Source organism: Lissotriton helveticus, chromosome 3_1 (genome assembly GCF_964261635.1).
Source record: "Lissotriton helveticus chromosome 3_1, aLisHel1.1, whole genome shotgun sequence".
NCBI lineage: Eukaryota > Metazoa > Chordata > Amphibia > Caudata > Salamandridae > Lissotriton > Lissotriton helveticus.
This window is the reverse complement of record NC_136061.1, coordinates 402686221-402713655: the sequence shown is the minus strand read 5'-3', so window position 1 is coordinate 402713655 and position 27435 is coordinate 402686221.

Here is a 27435-nt window from a genome sequence, read left to right as displayed (position 1 = left end):
ACTAGCCCACCAGGTACCTCCAGTATGCGCCATGGAGCTGCGTTGCAGAGAGGTGTTCAGAGGCCACTCCCCTTTTTACAACACTCTGCAACGCAGCTCCGTGGCGCTTACTGGAAGTACCGGGTGGGCTAGTTGGCCCCTAGGGGACCTCTGGATTGAAGAGGAATTAATTCCCCAACTTAAAATGCGACACAGGGCGTGTTTGCACACATATCACATTAGGCCCCGCCCCCTACCTTCACCACTGTGCAAACGCACCCTGTGGCGTGTTTTAAGTTGGGGAATTAAGTCCCCTTTAATCCTGAGGTCCCCTGGCGGCCAACTAGCCCACCAGGTACCTCCAGTATGCACCAGAGAGCTGCGTTGCAGAAAGGTGTTCAGAGGCCACTCCCCTTTTTACAACACTCTGCAACGCATCTCCGTGGTGCTTAGTGGAGGTACCTGGTGGGCTAGTTGGCCCCCAGGGGACCTCTGGATTGAAGAGGAATTAATTCCTCAACTTAAAACACGCCACAGGGCGTTATATATACCTAAAACGTTTCAATTCATGTTTTTATTGTTACATTGTTTCTTATGAAGTCCCTACCTCCATCATTTTCTATGGGAAGGTGTTGCAGTACCTGTGAATGGCCATAGGTGGTGCTTGACACACTCTAGGTCTGAGCTGCAGTACATTTACTACTGTTTTGGGTCCTTTTTTGCTGTATTAACTATAAAAGTGCAGTTTGTGAATGACAATGGGGTTAGTGTTTTGTTGGTGGGTGCGTGTTCCTCCCTAAATTTCTCCTTACACTTCCCTTAACATTTAGGGCCTGATTACGAGTTTGGCGGGCTGCAACTCCAGACCCCTCAGGAAGACCATAAAAAACGTATATCTGGATTAAGGGTTAATACTGGGCGGTCGGATCTTTTTCAGTCCCATGGCGGTGCCTTTCTAAGGCTCATATGTGAGCCTTAGACAGGCACCGCCCTGGGACCGACAAAGCACTTTCCTGCACGCCAGGGACTGCACCATGTTGTGCGGTCCATGCCGTAGAGAAACAGGGGGTGCATACATACGGGGGGCACAACATGTTTTTCCCTGCATGCACCATGGATCCCTGGCTTTTGCAACGATCCTGTGGCAGTCTGACCGCCAAACTCGGAATACAGCAGTCGGACTGCCGGTGCAATGGTGGCCACACCGCCAACACGGGTTCGGCGGTCCAATGGACTGCCGAACTTGAAATGAAACTCTTAGTCTTAAGTAGTGCCTATTTTCCAGCCATTCATCTGTCCCTCTTACATTTATTACTAATACATATCCCTTAGTATGCAGGGGTCTCCGCATTTGGGTCATAGATTTCTGCACATAAAGGGAAAGGTCGAGGCATAGACATCAGAATGTAGGTTAGTGAACAGCCTTTTGTATTACATTAGTAGGGCTAAAGTAGTACTACTAACATCCTACAAAATGCACTTTGTAAACAGGCCCATAATTCTCTAGACCAACAAAATCAGAAATCAATCGAATAAAATCACTTATAGTATCTGATGTACCATGTTTGGTTTTGCAAGGACATTAATAACATTGTTTAGCTTGTGTTCAGGTGACTTCTTTTACCATGTGGTTTGGTTAATTCATCTTAAAAAAGGCTTCTTGGGCCAAACTTTAAAATGTCCTTGCAACCAGTAAGTATTAAAGTTATTTCGAAAAACTTAGAAAAAGTAGTTGTTTTTTTTTTGCTCTAAATTTAAAATTCAACTTATTACTGAAACATCGTCAAGTGTTTCTTTTGAGAGTTGTGCTTATTGTCAAGATACATTTAATCTAATTAACACTGCTAGCACCATTAAAAAACAAGCATTTGCAAAGCAATAGGTCTCGCACTGCTGAAAGTTTGAGCTATTAGCTCAAACTTTCAGCAATGCGAGACCTTTTGCATTGCAAAGCAATCACAGCACTTCTGCTTTAGCTTTAAAAATCTAAAGCGTGAGTGGCGCGATTGCTTTACAGTGCAATAGCTGTTGCCTTACTGAAAGTTTGAGCTATTGCCAATTCATCATTATTAGCAACGCCAATAGCTCAAACTTATTGCATTGCAAATTATTTTTTTGGGGTGTGGCGTTTATCTGGCCTTTATTCAGTATGGTGTAATGAAGGAGCAGTGGAGCTCTGTACGTTGTCCCGGTAAAGAGACTGCAATTGTGTGATAGGAGCGTTACAGGTGTGGGAAGTGTTACTGCTATGTCTGATGTAAACACGAGAGGTGTGTAGGCAGAACACAAATGTAGGGAGCATATGTATTACCACAGAACAATATAATACATGTGTAGGAAAACGAGGCAGCATCTGTGAGGCCTGCACAAATAACATGACTACATTTGTCCTTCACTGGGAACCAAACACCCCATTGTAGCGCCTGACTCTCAGAGGGTAGCCTTGCAGAGCAGTCTGAGGCTTACTCCAGGGAGGTGGTGTGGGCTAGTAATCGCCTTTTGCAGGTGCGTAAAAATTACACTCAATAATTGATTGTCCAGTTAGCGCTGCGAGGCCTAAGGGTAGTATATGCGCTATATAAATGTAATTTTCATTTCATTTAATTAATTTCAGTCTGTACTTTGCTTTATAAAAGTAAGAGTACATTTATTAAACACACACACCACTCAATACTATACACCAATTTACAAATGTACATAAGCTGATGGAATTACTTTGTGACATTGCATAACATCTCCACCCCTCCCGCAGGGGGCGTGGGGTCTAGTATCACCACTCCCATGTATGCACATCATCTTGCCCCCAATGCAGTGAATTGGTCTTAACCTGGAGCGAGGGCCCTGCGCACTGGCACCATCCCAGTGGCGACCCCCCATCCCCCCCATTACCTCAACAAGCATTAAACAGGCTACACCTGCCTTGGTGACACATGACCCTCCCCGACTGAGCATCTCCTACTGACCATATAGTATGCACCTCTACATCTTAAGGGCTAATAGTCTGGGGTCTTCACCTAAACGCAGCAGCAAGAATACATGTTTACGCACACTTTAGAATGACAGTACTCAGCACAATTGGATATCATTAAAAATGCATTGCAATTACAGCCCCTAAAGGCATCATAGATGATCACAGGATTACGTTGTAAATACTGACAGACACCCTAGCAAGAGTGTCTAGCCTCTTAGCTTATGACATCACCTTACACCAATACTTCACATTGAACATCAGTCCCTCTAAAAAAAATAACCATTAATAACTGCATTTCAGTGCAATTACAACTCTTCACCTCCAGGGGATGCCCTTCTGCAGACATCCCCAACTCAGCTCTTCACTCCTTGATGCAATTATCAAATCACCCTCAGCTCAAGAACAAAAGTTCCAGCCCAGAAGGTGTTAACAGCAAGTTGAGCCCTGGAGGGGTCGATTCCTTTGAATCCCCAAGACACTTGGGGTGGGACTTTGCTCTTCGTGCCGTGGGGAGACTGTGCTTCTCCAGCACCTCCCCAGCACCTTTATACATGTAGGGGGGTGACCACAAGCCAGGAAAACACCAGGTTGCCCTTGCAGGCTGGTCCTGGCCTGCAAGGCATTATGGGCCTGTCCGCATAAATGATGAGCGGCTCTCCCGCTGCTTCGGGGAGAGCCGCGCTGTAGCCTCCGGCCGCGTCTTGGGCCTCGGTGGGGGACCCGGTCCCACCCAGCCCCCAGATGAGAGGATGCGGCTTGGGGAGCCCACCCCCTGCCGCTCTGCCCGTTGTTGGGGGGCCCGGTCCCACCCGGGCCCCCGACACCGACTTTGTTGTTCTGAGGGTCCCCGTCTCACCCGGGACCCTCGCGTGTCACCAGGGTTGGGGGCAGCCCAGGGAGCCCACCCCTGACTGCCCCCGCTGACTCCCCACGCAGCTAGCACTCTTCTGTGCTGCCACGGGATCCGGCCGAGCACTTCTGGTCTGCCCGCTCCGGTGAGCAGACGCGGGCTCAGCGGTCCCGTCGGGACCTCAGGGGAGTGCGCCGGCACTCCCCCAGCCTTCTCCTCATCGTCAGGGCCCGGGGATGGGGTCCCAGGCCCCCGGACATCTTCGAGGGGGACGCGACGTTGCTCCCACGCATCCTGCTTCGGCGGGGGGCCAGGGAGGCCCCGTGCCTCATTTTCACGGGGGCGGGGGGTGCGACGGCGCTCCTCTGCCCCCCTCCTTCACATCACCGGGGGCCAGGGTGGGCCCCTGGCCCCCTGCTGGCATCTTCATGGGGAGCGTGACGGCACTCCCCAGCTTTGCTTTCTCCTGGGGCAGCCCCCGGGACCTAACCCACCCCGGGGGCATCTCTGAGACCGGCGGCAGAGCCCCACGTGCTTCGTCGTCGGTCTTCTTAGGGGTCAAAAGTCGCCTACATTCCGGGTCTTCAAGAGGGTGCATTCTGTAGGGAGCGGTCTTCCCTGGCTCCCTGCGCAGAGGCCTCTTCTTCTGTGCACCGGTCCTGGGCTCTTCCTCTGGCGCTTTTAGGGTCCTGGGGGGCAGTCAGGGGTGTCCTCCTTCCAACTGCCCATTGCGCCAGGCTCCAGCACCTTTTGCCTCAGCAGACCACACCCCAGAGAGAGCTTCTCTTCCTGTGCAAGTACTTTTTAAAAGTTAAGCAGGGGGCTGGCAGGAAGTCTCTGTGTGTCCTATCAAACAGCGACACATCACTTCCCCGCCCCTGCTCCCTCCTCCTTGTCCAGCCCCTGGGTTTGTTCAAAATGGCGTCGTCCAGTGTCTCTGGCCACATGGCCTCTGAAAACCAACTCCTTCCCCCCTCACTGCCCTCACTGTGGTTAAGCTTGGTGCCTGGCACCCAGCGACAGCAGTTGATGGATTGGCTTGTAGCTTCACCTATCTTTTCTCCTTGGAGGGAAGATCTTCGCTCTGGGAAGAAAAGTCATTAATCTAACCTGCCAGGGCCAGACCTCAGCCAGGGACTCAGAGAAATATGACATTTCTGGCCGACCCAAAAGCAGTACAAATATTACTTTGGACTCTGCAGAATATTCATTTTCCCATCCGCTACACTGGACATTAGTGCGTGTCTGGAATCTGTAGGCTTTGTAGAATTCATTTTAGCCATGGGCCCCACATCCCCATAGGGGAATAATGAAGTGAAAACACAGTAAAACACACTGACTTTCCCTGGCATGTTCCTTCCCAGGGTATAAAGCCTATTCCATGTCACCACCCAATTCTGCATAAGTCCTGCCACACCACTCTGTAGCTGCTCCTGGACTGCGCACGCTAGGAATCTCCCCTGCACAGCACCTACACGTGTGCACACGCATGTACACCGGTGTCTGCATGTAACCGGCACGGTGTCCCATACTCCAGCCGCTGCGCAGTGGCCTAGTCAAACCAGGGGTACACCAGTAAAATCTCCATGCAGTCTCCTTCATTATGAGTTCACTGTGGATGAGGCCCAGATTATGAGGCTCCCCCACAGTAAAAGCTCAACAATTAGGTGGTCAAAAAGCGAAAAATCCGGGCTGCCCAGTGTCAGAACCACCTTCTAACAACATGGATGTTTCCTTTGTGCGGGAGCAATGACATGGAGGCCAGAGCACTGAACAGCAGCATTAACTTTTCCATGCTTTACCTGCCACTTTCATTGACGTCACATCTGGATGCTTGGGCGGGTATTTCTGAGAAACCAGGCATGCAGAAAGGCTGGGAGTGAGGTGCAGACTGAGCACGGAAGCGCCCGGTAGTGCATGAACGCGACAGTGCCTGGCATGTGTACATGGGAGAGACAGATAAAGATCTAGTATCCAGTTTCATAGCCATACTCAACGATGAGCTGAAACACCACCCAGTGTTCTGCGTCTGCAGTGGGGGCCACACATAGAGGTTGTGTGGGACGGAGAGTAGCGGAAGCACAAGACTATTCCGACCGCCCTTAGCCGACCACATAAAATTTGGCCGCCGAAGAATAGAAAGGCACGCGGCTGCGATTTTTGAAGATCAAGCGCAAATTACCGGGCCTTATTAATGAAATATCATATTTAAAAAAATAGCTTGGTGAGCCATGCAGAATAAAAGCAAGGCGCACGGCTGACATTTTTGAAGTTGAAGTGCTGCATGAAAAAAATATAATGTTAAAATATGGTACCAAGCTGCTTAAAAAAAACACAAAGATATCGTTTGCATGCTGGCTGTGGAGTGGGAGGGGAGGGTAGGGAGCGTCTTTACACAGCAGCTAGGAGAAAACCATCAACAAAATAGTGCTCACAGACTGTAATTAAAACATACTGAGTAACAACACATGTAAAAGGGCCAGTCCTCATGGGAGGTAACAACAGAAGAGAGGGAGGTAAGGAGGGAATAACAAGCCTATTAACAAATCAAAAGCCAACATTTATAAACGGCAGTCACAGGAGGCAATTAAAAAGATGGATGGAGAGTTTGCGAAGCTTCAAGTCCATACCTGAATACAGCATGTCTCGAAGAATCAGCACACGCACTGCCTAGGGGAGACCTAAAAACAAGAGGGGCAGAGCAGAAATGTGTACGGCCGTCCCAGGACGACCAAACCTGAACTCAGAGTCATGCAGGCTCAAGGAAAAACTAGCCATGGTTGAGGAAAAATAAGAAATTAAGCACTGTAGCATGCAGGATAACACCAAAATTATTTTAATTTACAATTTAATAAATTAAGGACTATTTAAAACATAGAGAGCTCTTAAACGGCCAGCAAGACACAGGCGCAGCAAGACAGAGTAAAGTCTAATTAGCGACAGACTATTGATACGGTTTCAATAGAATACCGGTGCTAGCTATTGGTAGTTTTCTCCCAATGCAGAATAAACAGAACAAACGAAATGGATAATCGGAGCCTTCGGTATTTTCTGGACAATCTTATTCAAATATCGACCTGTGTGGAAAGACTTTAGCCTGTACATAACACTTGCTCTGTCTATTATCGAACAGAATCCCAACTCCTCTTTACTCTGACTCCAAATGGTACCTCCTACAACTGTTTATTCTAACTTTTATTGTGATATTTTACACCTTGGAATACACTACACGTGTGACCTTTCAGTGTTCCTTGTTCAACTAAGTGACATGTGAGCATTTTCATATCTGCGTCAAAAGACTGGCAGTGCCCAGCTCCACTGGCTGTACTGCTGGGTCTTTGGGGTGTGTCCTTTGTATCAATTTACACAGGTACCAAACCTGAGTTCATAAATGATCTTCTGGAAGTTGAGTCATATTTTGGGAAACAGTCCCTTTTTTGTTGCTTTTGTGAATTCTAGGTGGTTTTATTTGACAAATTTGTTTTATTTGACTAAGTTTTATATAGCGCTAACTTGACCCGAAGGTATCGGCTATCAGAGCACTTTACATAGTACCAGTTGCGTTACATGAGGACACATTCATTTTTTTATTTTTTTTTGTTAGGTTGCTGATTGTTCCAATTTTCTAAGGTAAGGATTTCTATACTTTGCAGGTTTGTTCGAAGAAGTCTTTAGGTCTTCTCAAAGGAGGGATGAAAGGCGCAGTAGCCAGTCTTGGTCCAGTGTTGCTCCAACAGGCGTAGAATTTGAATCTTGAACGTACAAAAGTAAATGCAATGCTATGGGTTGCCTTGTGGACGAAGCAGAGAGCGTAAAATTATATTTTGCAGAGCTTTGAAGACGGGGTTTTCTAGTCAAGTTGGTTTTGGCTAAGAACCTGTCTGGTGTCTGCATTCTGGATTCTTTCTAGTTTGTTTATAAAGTTCTTTGTAAGCCCCATCTAGAGCCCGATGGCTTAGTCTAGACACAAGAGCACTAGGCCAGCTGGGGTCTTCACTTATAGGGATAGCCCAGATAGGAGAGAATCTGCCTTAATGTTCACATATGGCTGAAGGCACCTTTTGTCAGATTGTTAACCTGACATTCATGTGAGAATTTGAAGTCAATAGTCACAACCAAGTAGTTACATCAATGAGGAGAGTCACACTCCTTAGGGCAAGCTACATTTGGGTCACAGGTTGCCAATGTTCCTCACGCACAACACTTTGCAGGCCAACCCATCTATGTATTGAAAACGCTTGAACTATGTCACCCCATCATTACAATCGTTCCACTGGTTGCCCATGATGATGAAACAAAGAATTGATTACAAGATTTCCTGACTTGTACAAAATGGCTTGCACTGCCCGGCTCTAAAACATGTTTCCAATTTATTCAACACATATCACCCAACAGATGCTCAAGGTTGGCTTACTAGAACTGAGTATCCCGCTCCCATCAAAATTAAATCAGTTTGGGGAAGGTCTCTCCACCATTGAGGCTTCTCCTTTGGGACTTTTTCCCTCTGCATCTGTGTGATATTATCAACATCAGCAACTTAAAAGCGACCACTTCTTCTGAGCATTTGGATCTTGAAAGACTACACTACTTATTGTCTTTCCTCCAAGGCTTTTGGTTCTGGATGACTATTTATGTCGGTTGCCTTCACCCCTTCCCTTGGATATAACCACTCTCTGTATCGTCCTTTATTCGTATGAGCATTTTATAAAAGCCTCAATTAAAATAAAATTAGGATCTTTGTTTTTTAGGTATTTTGTTTGAGATTTTTTTTTAACATTCAGCTGTCTGCTGCCTAAGTATAGAGGTCGTAAGGTTTGACAAGATTTACTATTTAAGAATAAGCTGAGTGTCATTTGCATAATAGTAACAGGTAAGTTTAAAGAAGTTGATAAACTTAGAAGTTTGATAAGTATAATTTGAAGAGAAAGTTGACAAGCATTGAGCATTAGGGAATACCGTCAGTTTCTAGAATGGTGTTGACAAAAATGGAGGTGGTGACACAATTTGTGTTGTATCTGTGAGGTAGGACTGAGGGCCAGATGTACGACCCTTGCAATTTGTGAGTCACAATTTGCAATTTGCAATTTGAGAGTGCAGATTGAGAGAGCAGATTGCGTAGTTTTGCGTCTCACAATGTGCAATGCATTTTACAACAGTGTCTCAGACACAGTTGGTGATTTCTAATGGGGTTGCAAATGTCATGCCTCATTAATATTTATGAGGCAGGTGCAATTTACAACTCCAGTGGGAATGGCAAGCACTCACAGGGATGGTGGCCTGCTGGGGTCAGCAGACAACCATGGCTGTGAGTGCTTTTTAAGTAAATCCTTTTTAGGTCAGGGACCGTCGCACTGCGGAGCAGTGGGTAGAGCCGAAGAATTAATGTTTTTTAGTTAGGGGGCTTGAACCCGCCCCTCTTCTCCATTGGCTGGCTTCCTAAATGGAGGCCAGCCATTGGAGGAGAGGGGCATCACTCAGTTCAAGCCCCGTCTCTTTCGGATTCGGGGCGTGTTTTTTGTGTTCTTTCGCCCTGTGACGTTATCAGTCACTCAGAACGCAAAAAACACGTCCCTGTATCCGAAAATGGAGGCGCTTTTCTTATGCCATTTCGCGCCGCCCGCCGCCCCAAGAAGTCGCCGAGTCCTCGCCCCTCATCAAAACCATTACTGCAACAGAGCTTCGATGGCCGGGGAGTTAGGCGGAGGCAGCCCGGCCCAGACAGGAGACACGCACAGGATCACAGGTACGGAGCGCACAAGCAGCAGCCCCACCACACCCCATCCTGCAGCGCGCACAGCCTGCACTCCCCATGGCCACCAGCGCCGTGCTGAGCAGCGCGGTTTAAAATAAACAAATGGCCTCTGATTATCCCTCAGGCTACCTTCAGAGCAAGCCACAAGAAGTAAACATAGTTTAGAGCACTGCCATGGCTCGTGCGGTAGCGAACGGCCGGATGTGGGTGTGCGCCATGGTCTGTCTAGCGTATGTGCTCACAGGCGCTGTATAGACATTATACAAGAATGCTCACTGCACCCCGGGAGGACCCTGACGAATATCGCAGTTCAATTTGCGACCTCAATTGCGGTCGCAAAACAATTGTACATTGAAGTGCGAGTCACTATTAAGAAGAAAAGCCCTTGGCACACCCCTTCCTAATAGCAAGCCGCAAACCTTATTTTGCGAGTTTTTAGGTTACTAACTCGCAAACTACGGTTTGTACATGGGGCAGACCACTTTTCTGGCCCTGAATCTCTTGTGCTTATGTCATTGAGGCATAGATGCATCAAGGTCAAATCCGCTCGCAAACGGGTAGATTCTCAGAATCTGCCCCTTTGCGACCGGTATTTTTGCATTTGGGATGCATCATCCCAAATGCAGAAATCGCAAATTAAGAAATTGCAAAATTGCGATTACTTGCATTTAAGGAATCTCAAATTGATATTCCTTAAATGCAATGCATTAAAATTTAAAAAATAGCGATTTCGCTAATAGGGCTCGCAAATTACCATGAAGTTGAACTTCATGGTAATTTGCTAAAACTTTGAAAAATGCACTAAAGTGCATTTTTCAAAGTTTCATGTTGCGCACACACATGCCCTAAGGGCATGTGTGTGTGCAACTTATGTGCAAAGATCAATTTCAGGGGGTGCAACAGGGTGTCCTTTGGACACCCCTGCACCCTTGAAATCGCATTCTCAATTTGCAATTCGCTAATTGCGATTCGCAAATTGAGAATGTCTTCCCATTCATTCCTATGGGCCTCTAGGCCCATAGGAATGAATGGGGAGGTATTCCTTAATTGCGACTTGCAATTTGCGAGTCGCAATTAAGGAATTTTAAGAAATCGCTATTTTTTTAGTGATTTCTTCGTGCATTGCATTTTGCTAATCCTTAATAGCGAATCGTAATTTTTCGCTATTAAGGAATAGCAAAATGGGTTCTTTATGCATCTGGGAGCAAGTCTTTTAAGTTGAAGTTGGTGGTCCACAGTATCCAAGGCTACTGAGAGGTCAAGTAAGAGAAGTGCAGCAACTCAGTTGGAGTCTCCTGTGTACATGGGATGCAGATGGCAGATTGCCGTTCATGCTGATTCAGTGCCTCTTCCAGGTTGGAAACCTGTGTGTTAGTCAGATACGGGGTTATTTTTCTCAAAGAAGTCTTAGATCTGAATGAATGCAGATTGATGAGTGAGTTTACTCAGAAATTATCCATTCATAATAGGTCTATAGTCCGTGGGGTCCTTTGGCCCAGTGATTGCTTCTTCAGAATTGGCTTTACGTAGATTATTTTTAATTAGCTGATGAATTCTCCAGGTGATAGATAGTGATTCATTTATGATGTCAGTAGCTGGTATGGTCGCAGGGGTTGCTTTAAGATTGGACTTGAATATATTAGAGAGGCACAGGTCAGCAAGTGAGGCAGCAATATTATTTGTTGTAATTAGTTATTATGTTTCTTTTATGGATAGTAGGCTAGACGAGGATAGTTTTGAGTGTGCATTTATTTGGTCATAATTCAGCCAGATTGAGCTAATGATGTGGTTATTGACAGTCTTCATTAGAATCTGGTCTCAAAGAACTTTTTTCATCAGTTATTCTGTGATATCCTTTTTGGGAATCACTGGCCTGGTCTAGAGTGCAATCTGGTTTTCAACAGTCCACAACAATTTTGAATAGTTCTTTTGTTGTGTTGGTGGCTTCAGAAGTATGTTGGATGTGGTGAGATTTCTCCACTTTTTTAAATTACTTCCTAGTTGATACTGTACTGCTTCTCATGCTAGCATCAGAATCCAGGAGAGCAATTACCAGTTATCTATCAACATAGGTAGTATATAAGTTCTAGTGTGTATTGAGAGGGGCCTGGCTCAAATCCGTGGTCATCCTAATACTGCTCTAGAGACATCATGGCTCACTCTGTTGAGCCACTCGTTTGGTCCTCAGTACAGATGAGGAGATCACCCATCTGAAGAATAAGAGTCTCTCTGAAGTGACGGCTTTTTTCAAAATCATAGCTTTCACGCCCTTAGGAAGGGGAAGTTGTCTTTACCTCTGCTCCCTTTGAGACTCTGGACGGAAGGAGACATATTTCCTGGGCTTGTGTTGAGGTTCCGTGGTTTACGGGACCGGACTCCATTTTGTTTGCGTCGTTTGAGGACGCCATTTTGTGTTGCCCTCACGTAGGCCTAGGTAGTAAACGAACGAACGAAGTTGCATGGGCCTCGTTGTTCATGTACGCATTTAACAGGCCCTTTTCGATTTGCGAGTGAGCTGCAAAGATGCTGGCCCCGTCACCTGAAACTGACCCTTTACAAAGCCAGTTTTCTCTAGCTGATCGTTGTCTGAGCTAACAATCAATGTTCAGGATATCGTTAGTTTTTAGTGTTCTTGCACATATCTTATCCTACTCAACATCTGAATTGTTTCTTTCCTTTACGACTTTTCATTACATGGGTAGTGCTTTCAATTATGGGTTTGTCCGGCTTGTGGTAATCGAATTTGGGACATTCCTAATAATTAACTTGTGGGTTGGTACAATGTAAAGTGAGCTTTTTGCAATGTAATAATGTATGTGAAATGTATTCTATTGGTCAGAATTTGCCGCAGTGGGTGTGCATTCGTAATTAATTGAAAACAGCATAAAAGAGATGTCTTGCTCCACAAAAATTGAACAGTTTCTTGAGTTGTACACCGTGTTGTATTGCTGGGATTACTGTTACTAGCTGCAGCTAATAAATTGATCTCTGACGCCAACCAAAAGTATTCCGTGTCTCTTTAGTCTAAGACAGGTGAATCCGAAGACTTCGGGTGTGTCCCTGGCACCGCTGGGTTCTAAGAAAACCCGGTTCTTCAGTGTCTCGGCTAGGAACTTTGGGAATGCTATTGCTATTTCTGTTAGAATTCTGACCATGCTGCCTGGGATGTTTTTCTCTCTAGGGCTTGGATGTCTACTGACCCTTCCCAACCATGCAGAGCCCACTTATCAGAAGATATTGCTAGCTGTTTTTGTTGATTTGCAAGTCACTTAAGCACTGCTTCATCTCTACTGAACATTTATCTCAGGGTTGTTCTGGTTTTAAATAAAAATAGCACAAAAAGTACAGAGAACCAATGATAATCAATGGTCACGGTAGCCCTGGACCTAAATACAGTTTGAGGTTCATACACCAACCAGATTCTTATCAGTCCAAGTGTTTACCTTCTGACTGATTCTTTACAGTTTGTACTCAGGTTTTCTACATAAGACTGCTAGGTCTGCCACATTGAAAATGGCATGTTGAGCCTGATGGGACATGGTAATATTAATTTTCTACATGTACCAATTTTAAATATCATGTACACTGCTTTGTGGGAAGCAAGGCCTACATATGGGTAACTTATTAATATTTAAAAGGAAAGCTTTCTCTTGATAAAAAGGTTATTGTTGACAAGTTGCACTGCAGAGTTTACACTACAGCAGTCAGAAAACCCATGGTAGGCCTGAAGTCAAGTTTTCCCTGCCACTGCAGTGTATGGCTGTTAGACCTGTCTGCTTCTGAGAGTCCCCTCACACTATGATTTATTTTGTTCCCCCGTGCCTCCTAAAATTTGTCGCTTTTTCTTTGTCTACCAGGACCTTTTTGTGTGTTGTCCCATGGGGCTAGATGCTCTTTGATGCCCAGTTGCTCACCAAGTTCCTGGCACCTATGTACAAGGCGCCTGACGGAACCGGTGGCATAACCAACTGGGGTTGTCAACCCTAAAATGGTGGACACCATTGTCCCCTATGAGAGTGACTCCCATTGGAGCCCCTCTGACCTCTGACCCTTTGAAGGTTTTGGCGCACTTTGAGTAGCCTGCAAACCTGACAGGAATCCCCTCAGGAGTTACAAGTACACAAAATGGCTGCCTTAGGAAGCCCAGTACGGTGGCTCCTAATGACCAAAAAGATACCTTGAAAGGGCCATGTCATTGACATAGCCAGGGAAGGTTCTAGAACCTTCTGGCTCGTGCTGGCATCCTAGGGTACTGGCTATAAAAGGCCCAGTCCCTGGCGGCCATGTTGGAGAAGAATGATCAAAGAACACCAGAAGAAGAGGACTTGACCCCAGATTGACACCTGCCCTGTTAACCCCCTGAGGCAGCTGATAGTTCAGGCAGAAGAGCAGCAGAGGTTGCTGGCGTGGACCCTGACTGGCGTTCCAGTCAGAAGCGTGAGCAGTGTCCTCTAGCCTTCAGCGCCTGGTCAGCGAGTGCCCAATTGCCCCTCAGAGACTTTGGCCATAGTTAGAGCCTCCCCGCCCCCCCCAGTGGTGAGATCGCAACCGCAACTCTTAAAGTGCCACCTTCAAATTAAGTGCCTCCTGGCGGGCGTTCGGACGTCTCCGAACCCACCGCCGTCGACGCGCTGTTTGTGGATAGAAGGTGAGGTGCTGCGCTGGGGCGGGGAAAGGCTGGCCTTCATTTGGGCGAGATTACTGTCTCTGCCCTGCCCGAGTGACTTGGGAGCTGGTGTGTGGGCGGGAACCCCCCCGTGAGTGAGCTCGGAGGGAGGATCGCGGAGCCCCTGGAACCCCCCTTCGCCCTTGGGAGAAGTGCCATACTGACTGGAGTGCTTACCGGCGCCGCCGAAGTGAGGTGGGCCGTCTCTACCCCTGAAGTTGCCGCGTTGTTGTGGAACTGTGATGCGGTCTCATTTGGAACTGTGCGCGCAGGTGTTTTGGCCCCTCCGGCAGCCCGTTCGACGGTCCCAAGACTCGTGAACTGGAGCCGCCTTCGGAAACCCCGCCTGCGCTGACAGAAGCGCACAGACTCCTCCGGCAGCAGTAGCATTGAACCGGCTGACCGCGGAGTGTAATTGCCGTAGTCATTTTATGCCTTTATCTTCCAGATATACGCGCAATGAGTTGTGAGTGCAACTAAGGGATTATCACGTGTATCTTGTGCCCAGAGAGCTCGAACCCGTGAACACTTCAAAAACTGTAAGAGCACGCATTCCGCATTGAATGACAAACGTAATGTGTTTACCCTGAAAGTGATTAATTGGTGGCAGCGATACCAGAATGACCCTGTGATATTTATGTGAAACGATCAGTATCTAACCTGCTAGGAAACTGTCCAGTCATTGCTGATATTTATTCCAGTCATTGCTGATATTTATTCCAGTCATTGCTGATATTTATTCCAGTCATTGCTGATATTTATTCCAGTCATTGCTGATATTTATTCCAGTCATTGCTGATATTTATTCTAATGTATTGAATCCTGATATTTATCCAGTATATTTATTTATTAGAGTCCAACTATTTATTCCTGAGAAACCAGTACACAGCTAATCAAACCCATGTAAGAAATGTGAATGTGATTACCTAAGTGAACTTCCTTCAAACCCAGAGAACTTTTACATAAACGAAACGTATTTTTCTATAACAGTGGTGTGGTGTCCTTCTTTTTGTGTGGTGTGCAGGGAGTTATTATTGGGTCAGAGCCGGCTTAACACTACAGCCTTCACTTGCCTCGTCACTTGAGCCAAGCTACCCCCTTTGTGCTGGGCTTGCCCATCGCAGGTCCAACATAAAATTGGTGCTCAGCGGGTGGGATTGCGAGCCGTGCTTGTTTTGAACCCCATAATAATTCAGTGTGCACCACAGGTACACACCCAGAGGTTTCTCCTAGCGGCCCTCAAATACAACGTTTTGCTTTTTCCAAATTCTTTCCTGGAGGTGGGTGGAAGTGACCCTCAAAGTTCTTATCCTGGTCACCTACTTCGGGGTGGTGGTCCACACTTTTCACTGACAAGATGGAATTCGAAATGTCAGAGCTGGAGACCTATACTGTGGCCCAGCTCAAGGATTTCTGTCAGGAGAGGTGAGTGTTTGTCAGGCGAGGGGCCAAAAGAGAGGAGCTCCGTACTAGTCTGCGAGCATGGGTGGAAGCATGGGTGGAAGCACACACGGAGGGAACGGTGGAGGAGGAGGAATCGGACAGAGGTACTGTCATTGATAGGACTGCGGAATGTCCCCCGGGGGTGGGTGAGATGTCAATCAGCCCCAAGGCAACCTCACGGGAGGGCAGCAGTGTGTCATCGAGAGGGTTGTCAGAAACCGAGTTAGCTGACAGGAGAGAGGAAAGACTGTTAAGGTGGGAAATAGCAAAAATGGAGTTGGAAGAAAGGAGGGAGGGGAGGAGGTTGGAACATGAGTCCAAGCTGGAGATGGAAAGGAAAAGGATGGAACACGAGTTCAAGCTACGAGAACTCGAATTCCAGGCCCCTAACATCACTCCGAAGGGTGTCGAGTCAAAGGAATTTGCCAGGGAGCCCAGGCCCCATTTACCCAAGGACGTAGTCACCAGTTATACCGCTGGAGACGACATAGCCAAGTGGCTGGCAGCCTATGAGGTCTCCTTAAGAGCCCATGGGATCCATGAGAAGCATTGGGGTGGTGGATTATACCGGTACATGCCTCCGACAGGTAGGGATGCCCTATTGGCCCTAGACCGGAAGGAACAGGTTAATTAACCCGCCATGAAGGTGGCGCTCATCAGGAAGTTTGGGTTGACCCCCGAGAAATACTGGCAAAGGTTTAGGGGCAGCCACAAGCTGAGCTCACAAAATTGGGTTGATTTCCTGGATTTTGCCAAGAAAGCCCTGGAAGGGTGGGTCCAAGGTAGTGAGGTGGAGGATTATCAAGGGTTGTATGACTTAATCCTCAAGAAATGTCTTCCCGAGCTGAGGCAACACCTGGTAGACAGCAAACTTACTTGCCCCCGTAAGCTTGCTGAGGAGGCGGACATTTGGGCGAGTACCCGAGTGTCCACGAAGGGGACTGGAGGAGATTCTCAGAAGTCCGGACAGGGCGCTCCCCAGAGGAAAGAGGGGGGAGATAATAAGAAAGAGTTCTCCAAAGGTCCCCAAAATAACTTTAAGGGGAAAAACACCTTTTCCAACTCTAAGGCTAACCCGCAGAAGAACCCTAACCCTGGCCAAAGTCAGCAGCCAAGGGTTGTCCATTGCTTTGAGTGCGGTGGTATTGGACATTACAAAGGAGACACGAAATGCCCAAAGAGACCACCCCCTCCCACTGGAGGAAAGGCCCCGGGAGTCGCTAGTGTAGCGCTCGGGGAGGAGATGGCCTTAAGTAAGGGAAGGGAGTGGGCGGGAGTCACCTTAGTGTCCCTGGGTGATCGGGAGATGGTTCCAAAGATCCAGGTGCCCGCGAATACTACCAAGTATGGGCAGTGGATCACCATCAATGGCCATAGAGGGGAAGCTCTGAGAGATACAGGAGCCAGTATGACTATGGTAAGGAGTCATCTGGTGTCCTCGGAGCAGGTGATGCCAGGCGTACTTCATCCAGCCGCAATGGCTGACGGCAGAATGGGTCACTATCCTGTGGCCGAGGTTCCCTTTGAGTGGGATGGGGTTGCAGGTCCACTTCGAGTCGCCGTAAGCCCCGCCGTGCCAGTCGATTGTTTGCTGGGCAATGATATGGAGCACAATGCTTGGAAGGAGGTGGAATACCGGGCTCATTCTGAGATGCTGGGTACACCTGATTGGGCCTGTGTGAGTACCAGGTCGGCGACTGCTCGAGAGGAGAAGTCGCAGGGGTCGGAGTCTGGAACAATGGCCCGCCCCGTAGCTGCTGATGAGGGAGCATGTCGAGGACAGGAGGAGCCTGCCTCGACGTCCGTGCCCCGTGAGGCGGATAGGCCACCTGCGGAGGTGGACCCGGAGTCCAAGGAGGAGGACATGGTTCCGTTGGAGAACTTACCTATCCCCGCTGATTGGCGAGTGGAGGGAGGTCCGTCCAGGGAGGAACTGAGCAAGGGACAAAGGGAATGTCCCTCCCTCGAGGGTCTGAGGCAACAGGCTGAAGCCCAAGCAGCGGGTAACGAGTCTGGGAACTATCATGTTTACTGGGAGGATGGCCTTCTCTACAGTGAACCCAGAGCGCCAGTGCACGGATTGTCACGGGCCCTGGTAGTCCCACAGTGTTACCGAGCCTTCCTGTTAGAGTTGGCTCATGAGATTCCCTTGGCAGGACACTTGGGTCAGGACAAGACCTTTGCCAGGCTTGTCCCCCACTTTTATTGGCCTCGAATGAGGGTGGCGTCCGACGCATACTGTCGGTCGTGTGTGTCATGCCAAGCCAGTGGGAAAACAGGGATGAAGCTGAAAGCTCCCCTGGAACCACTTCCCGTCGTTGGCACCCCCTTTGAAAGGGTGGGCATCGACATTGCTGGGCCCTTAGATCCACCAACAACCTCCGGCCACAGGTTTATCCTGGTACTGGTGGATCATGCCACAAGGTATCCAGAGGCAATTCCTCTGAGAACCATCACTGCACCGGTGGTGGCAAAGGCCCTGATGGGGATCTTTACCCGAGTGGGTTTCCCCAAGGAAGTTGTGTCTGATAGGGGGACCAACTTCATGTCAGCATACATGCGGGCAATGTGGAAGGAGTGTGGAGTGACCTACCGGTTCACCACTCCTTATCACCCACAGGCCAATGGCCTTGTGGAAAGATTCAACAAGACGTTGAAGGGTATGATCAGAAGTCTACCCGAAAGCCTGCGGAGGTAATGGGACGTCCTCCTATCCTGTTTACTTTTTTCTTACAGGGAAGTGCCGCAGAAGGGAGTGGGCTTCAGCCCCTTCGAGCTTTTGTACGAGCACCCTGTACGTGGACCTCTCAGCCTGGTGAGGGACTCCTGGGAAAAGTCTCCCCGGAAAGTTCCCCAGGATGTGGTGAGCTACATGCTGGCCTTCCGGAGCCAAATGGCTAAGTTGTGGAAGCCAGCCAGGCAGTGATGAAAGCGTGGTACGACCACAACGCTCACCCAGTGGAGCTGGAGCCTGGACAGAAGGTGTGGGTGATGGAGCCGGGAGAGCTGAGCGCTCTTCAGGACCGTTGGACGGGCCCCTATGAGGTATTGGAAAAGATGGGCAAGTCTACCTACCCGGTGGACGTCAAGACCCCATGGCATCCCCATAGGGTGCTGCATGCCAATCGCCTCAAGCCCCACTATGAGAGGCCCGAAGTCATGTTAATCATGGTGACTGATGGATCGGAGGAAGAGGACACTGAGCCTCTCCCCGACCTGTTTGCGTCTCAAGAGAAGGATGGGTCAGTGGGGGGAGTGAAACTCTCACCATCCCTAACTCTGGAGCAGCAGGAGGAATGTCGCCAGATCTTGGGGTCATTCTCTCCTCTGTTCTCCCTTGTCCCGGGTAAGACCCATCTGTGTGTTCATGACGTGGACACCGGTGACAGCCCACCTGTGAAGTCTAAGTCTTACCGGCTGTCGGACAAGGTGAAGGCCAGCATCCGAAGCGAAGTAGCTAAGATGCTGGAGCTCGGAGTAATTGAACCTTCGAATAGCCCTTGGTCTAGCCCGGTGGTTTTAGTTCCCAAAGCTGCACCACCTGGCACCACGCCAGAATTGCGATTCTGCGTGGACTATCGAGGACTCAATTCGGTCACGAAGACCGATGCTCATCCGATCCCTCGGGCGGATGAACTAATTGACCGGTTTGGAGCTGCCCAATATCTGAGTACCATTGACCTCACAGCAGGGTACTGGCAGATTCCCATGACTGATGGAGCAAAGGAAAGGTCAGCCTTCTCCACACCTGATGGACACTACCAGTTCTGTGTGATGCCCTTTGGGCTCAAGAACGCTCCTGCAACATTCCAGCGACTGGTGAACACGATCCTCACTGGGAAGGAATCCTTCTCTGCTGCTTACCTGGACGACATTGCCGTCTTCAGTAGCAGGTGGGAGGATCACTTGCAGCACCTGCAAGACGTTCTCCAGGCCCTGGAACAAGCTGGTCTGACGATCAAGGCCAGCAAGTGTCAGATTGGGCAGGGGTCGGTGGTGTACTTAGGTCACTTGGTGGGCCGGGGAACGGTGCAACCCCTTCAGGCAAAGATTGAGGCAATCGTGGCCTGGGAACCCCCCAAGACCCAGACTGAGGTCCGAGCCTTCCTGGGCCTCACAGGTTACTACAGACGGTTCGTGAAGGGGTATGGCACTATCGTGGCTCCCCTTACTGAACTCACGGCCAAGAAGCAACCCAGGAGAGTCATCTGGACCGAGGCTTGCCAACGAGCCTTCGACACCCTGAAACAAGCATTGTGCAACGCTCCAATTTTGAAGGCTCCAGATTTCTCAAAGGAATTCATTGTCCAGACAGACGCATCCGACATTGGCATTGGGGCGGTGCTATCGCAACTCAATGAAGAGGGTCTGGATCAACCCGTGGTCTTCCTGTCACGGAGACTACTTCCCCGGGAACAGAGATGCAGTACCTTTGAGCGGGAAGCCTTTGCGGTGGTCTGGGCACTGAAGAAGCTGCGACCATACCTGTTTGGTTCGCACTTCCTGGTTCAGACAGACCACCGACCCCTTCGTTGGCTCATGCAGATGAAGGGGGAAAACCCAAAACTGTTGAGGTGGTCTATCTCCCTACAGAGAATGGACTTTCGGGTGGAACATAGGCCCGGAGCTGACCACGCCAATGCAGACGGTCTCTCCAGGTATTTCCGCCTTAGTGTTGAGAACTCCCAAGGGGTTGGGTAGCTCTCCCCACTTTCAGCTGGAGGGGGAAGCGTGTTAGACCTGTCTGCTTCTGAGAGTCCCCTCACACTATGATTTATTTTGTTCCCCCGTGCCTCCTAAAATTTGTCGCTTTTTCTTTTTCTACCAGGACCTTTTTGTGTGTTGTCCCATGGGGCTAGATGCTCTTTGATGCCCAGTTGCTCACCAAGTTCCTGGCACCTATGTACAAGGCGCCTGACGGAACCGGTGGCATAACCAACTGGGGTTGTCAACCCTAAAATGGTGGACACCATTGTCCCCTATGAGAGTGACTCCCATTGGAGCCCCTCTGACCTCTGACCCTTTGAAGGTTTTGGCGCACTTTGTGTAACCTGCAAACCTGACAGGAATCCCCTCAGGAGTTACAAGTACACAAAATGGCTGCCTTAGGAAGCCCAGTACGGTGGCTCCTAATGACCAAAAAGATACCTTGAAAGGGCCATGTCATTGACATAGCCAGGGAAGGTTCTAGAACCTTCTGGCTCGTGCTGGCATCCTAGGGTACTGGCTATAAAAGGCCCAGTCCCTGGCGGCCATGTTGGAGAAGAATGATCAAAGAACACCAGAAGAAGAAGACTTGACCCCAGATTGACACCTGCCCTGTTAACCCCCTGAGGCAGCTGATAGTTCAGGCAGAAGAGCAGCAGAGGTTGCTGGCGTGGACCCTGACTGGCGTTCCAGTCAGAAGCGTGAGCAGTGTCCTCTAGCCTTCAGCGCCTGGTCAGCGAGTGCCCAATTGCCCCTCAGAGACTTTGGCCATAGTTAGAGCCTCCCCGCCCCCCCAGTGGTGAGATCGCAACCGCAACTCTTAAAGTGCCACCTTCAACTTAAGTGCCTCCTGGCGGGCGTTCGGACGTCTCCGAACCCACCACCGTCGACGCGCTGTTTGTGGATAGAAGGTGAGGTGCTGCGCTGGGGCGGGGAAAGGCTGGCCTTCATTTGGGCGAGATTACTGTCTCTGCCCTGCCCGAGTGACTTGGGAGCTGGTGTGTGGGCGGGAACCCCCCCCCGTGAGTGAGCTCGGAGGGAGGATCACGGAGCCCCTGGAACCCCCCTTCGCCCTTGGGAGAAGTGCCATACTGACTGGAGCGCTTACCGGCGCCTCCGAAGTGAGGTGGGCCGTCTCTACCCCTGAAGTTGCCGCGTTGTTGTGGAACTGTGATGCGGTCTCATTTGTGTGCGCGCAGGTGTTTTGGCCCCTCCGGCAGCCCGTTCGACGGTCCCAAGACTTGTGAACTGGAGCCGCCTTCGGAAACCCCGCCTGCGCTGACAGAAGCGCACAGACTCCTCCGGCAGCAGTAGCATTGAACCGGCTGACCGCGGAGTGTAATTGCCGTAGTCATTTTATGCCTTTATCTTCCAGATATACGCGCAATGAGTTGTGAGTGCAACTAAGGGATTATCACGTGTATCTTGTGCCCAGAGAGCCCGAACCCGTGAACACTTCAAAAACTGTAAGAGCACGCATTCCGCATTGAATGACAAACGTAATGTGTTTACCCTGAAAGTGATTAATTGGTGGCAGCGATACCAGAATGACCCTGTGATATTTATGTGAAACGATCAGTATCTAACCTGCTAGGAAACTGTCCAGTCATTGCTGATATTTATTCCAGTCATTGCTGATATTTATTCCAGTCATTGCTGATATTTATTCCAGTCATTGCTGATATTTATTCTAATGTATTGAATCCTGATATTTATCCAGTATATTTATTTATTAGAGTCCAACTATTTATTCCTGAGAAACCAGTACACAGCTAATCAAACCCATGTAAGAAATGTGAATGTGATTACCTAAGTGAACTTCCTTCAAACCCAGAGAACTTTTACATAAACGAAACGTATTTTTCTATAACAGTGGTGTGGTGTCCTTCTTTTTGTGTGGTGTGCAGGGAGTTATTATTGGGTCAGAGCCGGCTTAACACTACAGCCTTCACTTGCCTCGTCACTTGAGCCAAGCTACCCCCTTTGTGCTGGGCTTGCCCATCGCAGGTCCAACAATGGCACAATAAATTTTGCAGTCCAATAGTGTCATTTATCTTCCAGGCACTCAGTGCACACTCTACACCATATTATAAGGACCCTAAAGGCAAGTTACATGTGCCAGTTATGAATAAACCAGTTCAACCTTGTTTAATGGGGGCGCACTGGCACTTTGCCACTGGTTTGCAGGGGTAAGGTGCACAGAGTTCCACAGCCAGCAAAAATATAGGGTCCTGATAAAGGGGAAAGTCAGCAGTTTTCCTCCCTATTGTCTGCCGTTCAGAGTACTCCAGGATGCGATCATGCCATCAGAGTAGGGCCAATTGTTCCTGTGCTAGTTTCATGGCCAAGTTATTAGTGGCAAGTTATTAGTGGCAGAAGCCATCCTCAGCATGCCCCTGTAGTTTTTCCGCTTTAATTTGCGTACATGGTGTTGGGTCATCCTTCCATCTTGCTTCTGTGGGATTTTGTGTCACGTGGTGACAGTACCTACTGCCTCTTTTCCTTCACCAAATCCCTAAGAGATTCCCTCATCCCCGTGAAGGCAATGACATTGTCTTGGGACTGCTGAATTATGTTAGTTTAGACATCGTCCTTGGCATCCAGTTGCTGAAACATTCAACTCTATTGTAGCACAGCAGAGACTATTCAGGGAAAGCTTTATCTGTGTATATATAATATTGGCTCAGCAAGAACTTTTTCCATAGATTCCTACAGTGGCTTACAGCAGTATGCCATTAATTAGTCAGTAGTTCTCACTCACATCCGTCTCTGCCTCCACGACCAGCAAAATAGTATCGCATTCCGTAACCGCTGCCCCTCTGCCCTGTATTCTTCTGTGGCATGCTCTGATCACTACCCCCGCTCTGGTCCACTTCTTTACATCCTCTAACCATAGTTTAATATGCGGTGCATGCTTGACCTCCCAAGTCATTGGACAGTTACGTTTGGCAAGTACCAATGCAAGATCCAAAAATGTACATACATGTCTGGCAACTTTTGGCCTATGCACTCTTGGTATATGGGTTCCTTTATATGGAATGACACTACTACTACACATGAGCATCCTATCCCTGACCAGCATTTGTCTCCTCTACATCGGTAAAATAATGACCACCAGCACTGAAGTGTTTTCTGGCTCTTGGGCCATATCAACCAGTAGGAAGAGGCACTGAGTAAGTGGCCACCAACAGGACCACAGGCAAAGCAGACACCTTGAGACTCAAAGGACATCAGATAGAGCAGGAGGATAGTGCAGCATAGTAAGCAGAGCATGGGTTCATGCTGCCACAAGAGGGTGATGAGGATTATGAGTCCAAAACCGGTCCCAGGATGCTTGTTTCCGGTCCAGGGAAGACATTGCTTGGCAGTTCGGGCTGGACTGTTCCCATGAGGCACAGGGTCAGACTGATTTGCATATGGCCATGTCTGAACTGGGGTGGTGGAGTGAGCTAAAGAATGGTGATGGATTAAACCCAGATCAGTTAACTGGGGGTGAGTGTTTGATTCGCTCAGTCCATCATCCCCTTTGGTATCACATCGGTGGGGTAGCACCACGGACCAGAAAAGCCAGGAGTGGCAAACTCAGAGCCAGACATCAGCATCGGGCCGATGTCCTCCAAAGTAGAACAGTCCTCCAAAGATGATGTCAAGGTCAAGAGTGCATCTGCCAACCTGGCTGTCCTTTGAGCAGCATGGAAGTTAAGATAAAGATGAGTCCATCACAGAAGGACCTGCAGAGGCACCGATGTCAACGCTTGTGGCTGACTCCAGATAGCAAGGAGGCCTGGCCTGACCGGGCCTTCTACAGATGCCAAAAGCAAGTGGGTGAGAATATGAATGGGCCTCAAGGTGCACGCAGGGTCCCCTCTACAGACAGGAATCATGTGAACCCAAAGAGGAACAGCGAGTATGGCAACCTGAGGTCTTTATTAGTGCCTTTATACCTAAACACCAAAATACATAAAAATATACAGGCTAATTTAAGACTAGAGAGCAACTCTGGATCAGCATCAAAGGGCATGAGGGAAAAAATGAATTAACCCACCAGTGCCACCTGTTGGCGCAGTTCAGCTAATTCAACGTTTCAGGATCCAATCTAGACCAGGATCCAGAGGTGAAGAATCTGGAGGTATAAGTATCAATTGAAGTGGAGAAGTGTGGCTCAATGGTTAGAGCAGGCAGACCTTGATGCAGAGCTCTGGCCAGGGACCAGGGTTCGATTCCCGCCTCGGCGGGTCTCCGGCTCATTAATTCTCCTGACTGGATATTCTCGCCTCAGTGCCTGTTCTGATCATGGGTCCCACGCTGCAACTCTGGGCAATAGCTTGCTTAGTCTCCACAACGGCCCCAAAAGCGCTGGGATGCCTGGCTGCACCTGGGGGGTGCCCAGGAGTGGACATTTCCCAGGAAAGCCAGGAAGGGTTCCTAAGCGGTATACGGACAGCGCCGGGACACCTCCGGTGGAGGTAGCTGTGCGCTTTACAAATTCCGACATTTTTTATTTTTTTTATTGAACACCTTTTTTTTTAATTCACACCTCAGGACATATGATTCATATTTGTACAAAGAAAATGTACTATGGCTTTGATTTGGTGTAATACGAAGTCATAGTTTAAACACACAGTCATGAGAAATAAATAAAGGCCAAAGAATAGAAAGAAAAAGTATTCATGAAGTAAAGAATTGGCTCATCAGCGCTTGCACTGTAGTGTGCTTCTTTCTAGGTTGACGCATGCATGTGATGAGGCAACCTGCCATCGCTCACAGTGCAAAAGAGCCAATGGATGAAGTGGTCTGACCTATTAATTAACCTGTGATTCATGCTTTGGGTGGACGGAAACAAAATATGAATCGTAGTTGAACTGACCAAAGATTGAAGAAGGCTGCCTCAAAGTTTCTCTACGTATGTATGTATGTATATATATATATATTTTTTTTATTGAGTTTTATTAAACATAAGTAGTTTACAAATCCATCAGCAATAGACATGTCACATTGCATAACCAACGTAACAACTCGTGGCATAAGCATAGATTTCAATCAGGTACAGAATAGTAATGTTTTTCACAATATGATAGGGTATCACGCTCAACCGTGCAGCAATTACACACTCAGTCTTCCGTAGTATTTGGGGACTTAGCTTGCTCAACTGATCTCAAATACTGTATCAGCGGTTCCAAGATATCGCGAGGCTTGGAGGCGGTGGGTAGTTCCACCACATAGAGTACCAAATTGTCTCGGCAGGGTGCCAGATCTCGAAGCCACTGTGCCGTCGATGGTCCAGCTGTGTTTTCCCATGCCATCGCTACACATCTCTTAGCTACGAATAGAGCAACTCTCACCAGTTTACCTATAGCGTCCTTCACAGAGGGCACAAGACCCAGCAGACACACATGCTGTGAACACTGTAATTCTAGCCCAACCAATTTGGATAGCGTGCAGATCACATCCTCCCAGAACAGCGCCACTTTTCGCCATTCCCAAAATAGATGGCAGAAGTCAGTATCTGCCGCACCACACCTCTTAGATGTGTTTGTTGTCTCGAAGACACATATTTGAACAGCTTGTGTGGGGTATAGTACGCTTGGTGTATGTATTTGAAATTAATTATCCGGAGATTCTCGTTGGATGTGAGGGCGCCCGTGAGCTAGCAGCAATATTCCCACTCCTGAGGTGTAAGTGGCGGAATCAAGCGAGCATTCCACTTCTCTAAGCTATTATTATGTGGCATCCGTTTCTCCTCTCTAGCGGAGCGAAATAGTTTGGTGAGAAGTTTATGACGTGTAGGGCTGATCAGCAGGGTGTGGAGAGTTTGTAATGTTAACGGTTCCGCAGGGAAGGTATGGTAGTGGCCTTGTATCGCCTTTTTGAGCCTGTGGAATTGGAATATGAATAGAGGTGTTTTGTTCTTTATGTAGCTTAAGTCACTGTTGGTCAGAAAGACCCAGTCTGGAAACAAATCTTGCATCTTGACCAATCCTACCTGCTGCAGAACGTGCATAGCACTCGCTTGATGGGTCAGGGATACGTTTGAGTGATACACTAGAAGCAAAAGGGGGAGTACAAGGGTAATTTTCTCGCAATGCGACCTAATGCCTGCCATGCCCCTATTGTGGTATCCACAGTGTTGATTTCTGAGCGGGGAGTCTGTCGCAGTGTATGTATATATTTTTTATTGTTAGGTCGAGCCTGGGCAGCACATGCGCTGCTCTGCGAGGCATGCTGTATTGGAGTATGGACTTGAAGCCCGGCCCACTACCCACCCGTATTTGTCATCGGCTTGTGTCATTGTCCTTCGTAAATGCTGACTTCTGATTCCTTAAAAGGCTTGTTAGTCCCTGTTGGAAAACAAGGCAGTATCTGTGAGGCCTGCACAAATAACATGACTACATTTGTCCTTCACTGGGAACCAAACACCCCATTGTAGCGCTTGATTCTCATAGGGTAGCATTGCAGAGCAGCCTAAGGCTTACTCAAGGGAGGTGGTGTGGGCTAGTAATCGCCATTTCCCAGTACGCAGAAATAACCCTCAATAATGAATTGTCCAGTCTGTACTTTACTTTTGTAACATAACAGGAAGAGTACATTTATTACCCACACACACTACTCAATACTAGGCAACAATTTACAAATATACATATGCTGCTGGAATTACTTTGTGACATTTTGTAACATTCCCACCCTTCCCACAAGGGAGTTAGGGGGCGAGCCTAGTCCCACCACTCCTATGTATGCACATAAGCTTGCCCTCTAATGCAGTGGGTTGAACATAACCTGGAGTGCGGGCCTTGCCCACTGGCACCATCCCAGTGGCGACTCACCCCATTATCTCAACAAGCATTTAAAATGGGTACACCTGCCATGGTGACACATAACCCTGACTGAGCATCTCATACTGACCCTACAGTATACACCTTAGTGACTAATCATCTGGGTTGTTCCTCACCTGACGCAGCAGCAGCAAGAATCCATGTTTAGGCATCACTTAAAATTAGGTACTTATCATAGCTGATAACAGTTATAATGCATTGCAATCACAGCCCCTAAAAGGCATCACAGTTATAATC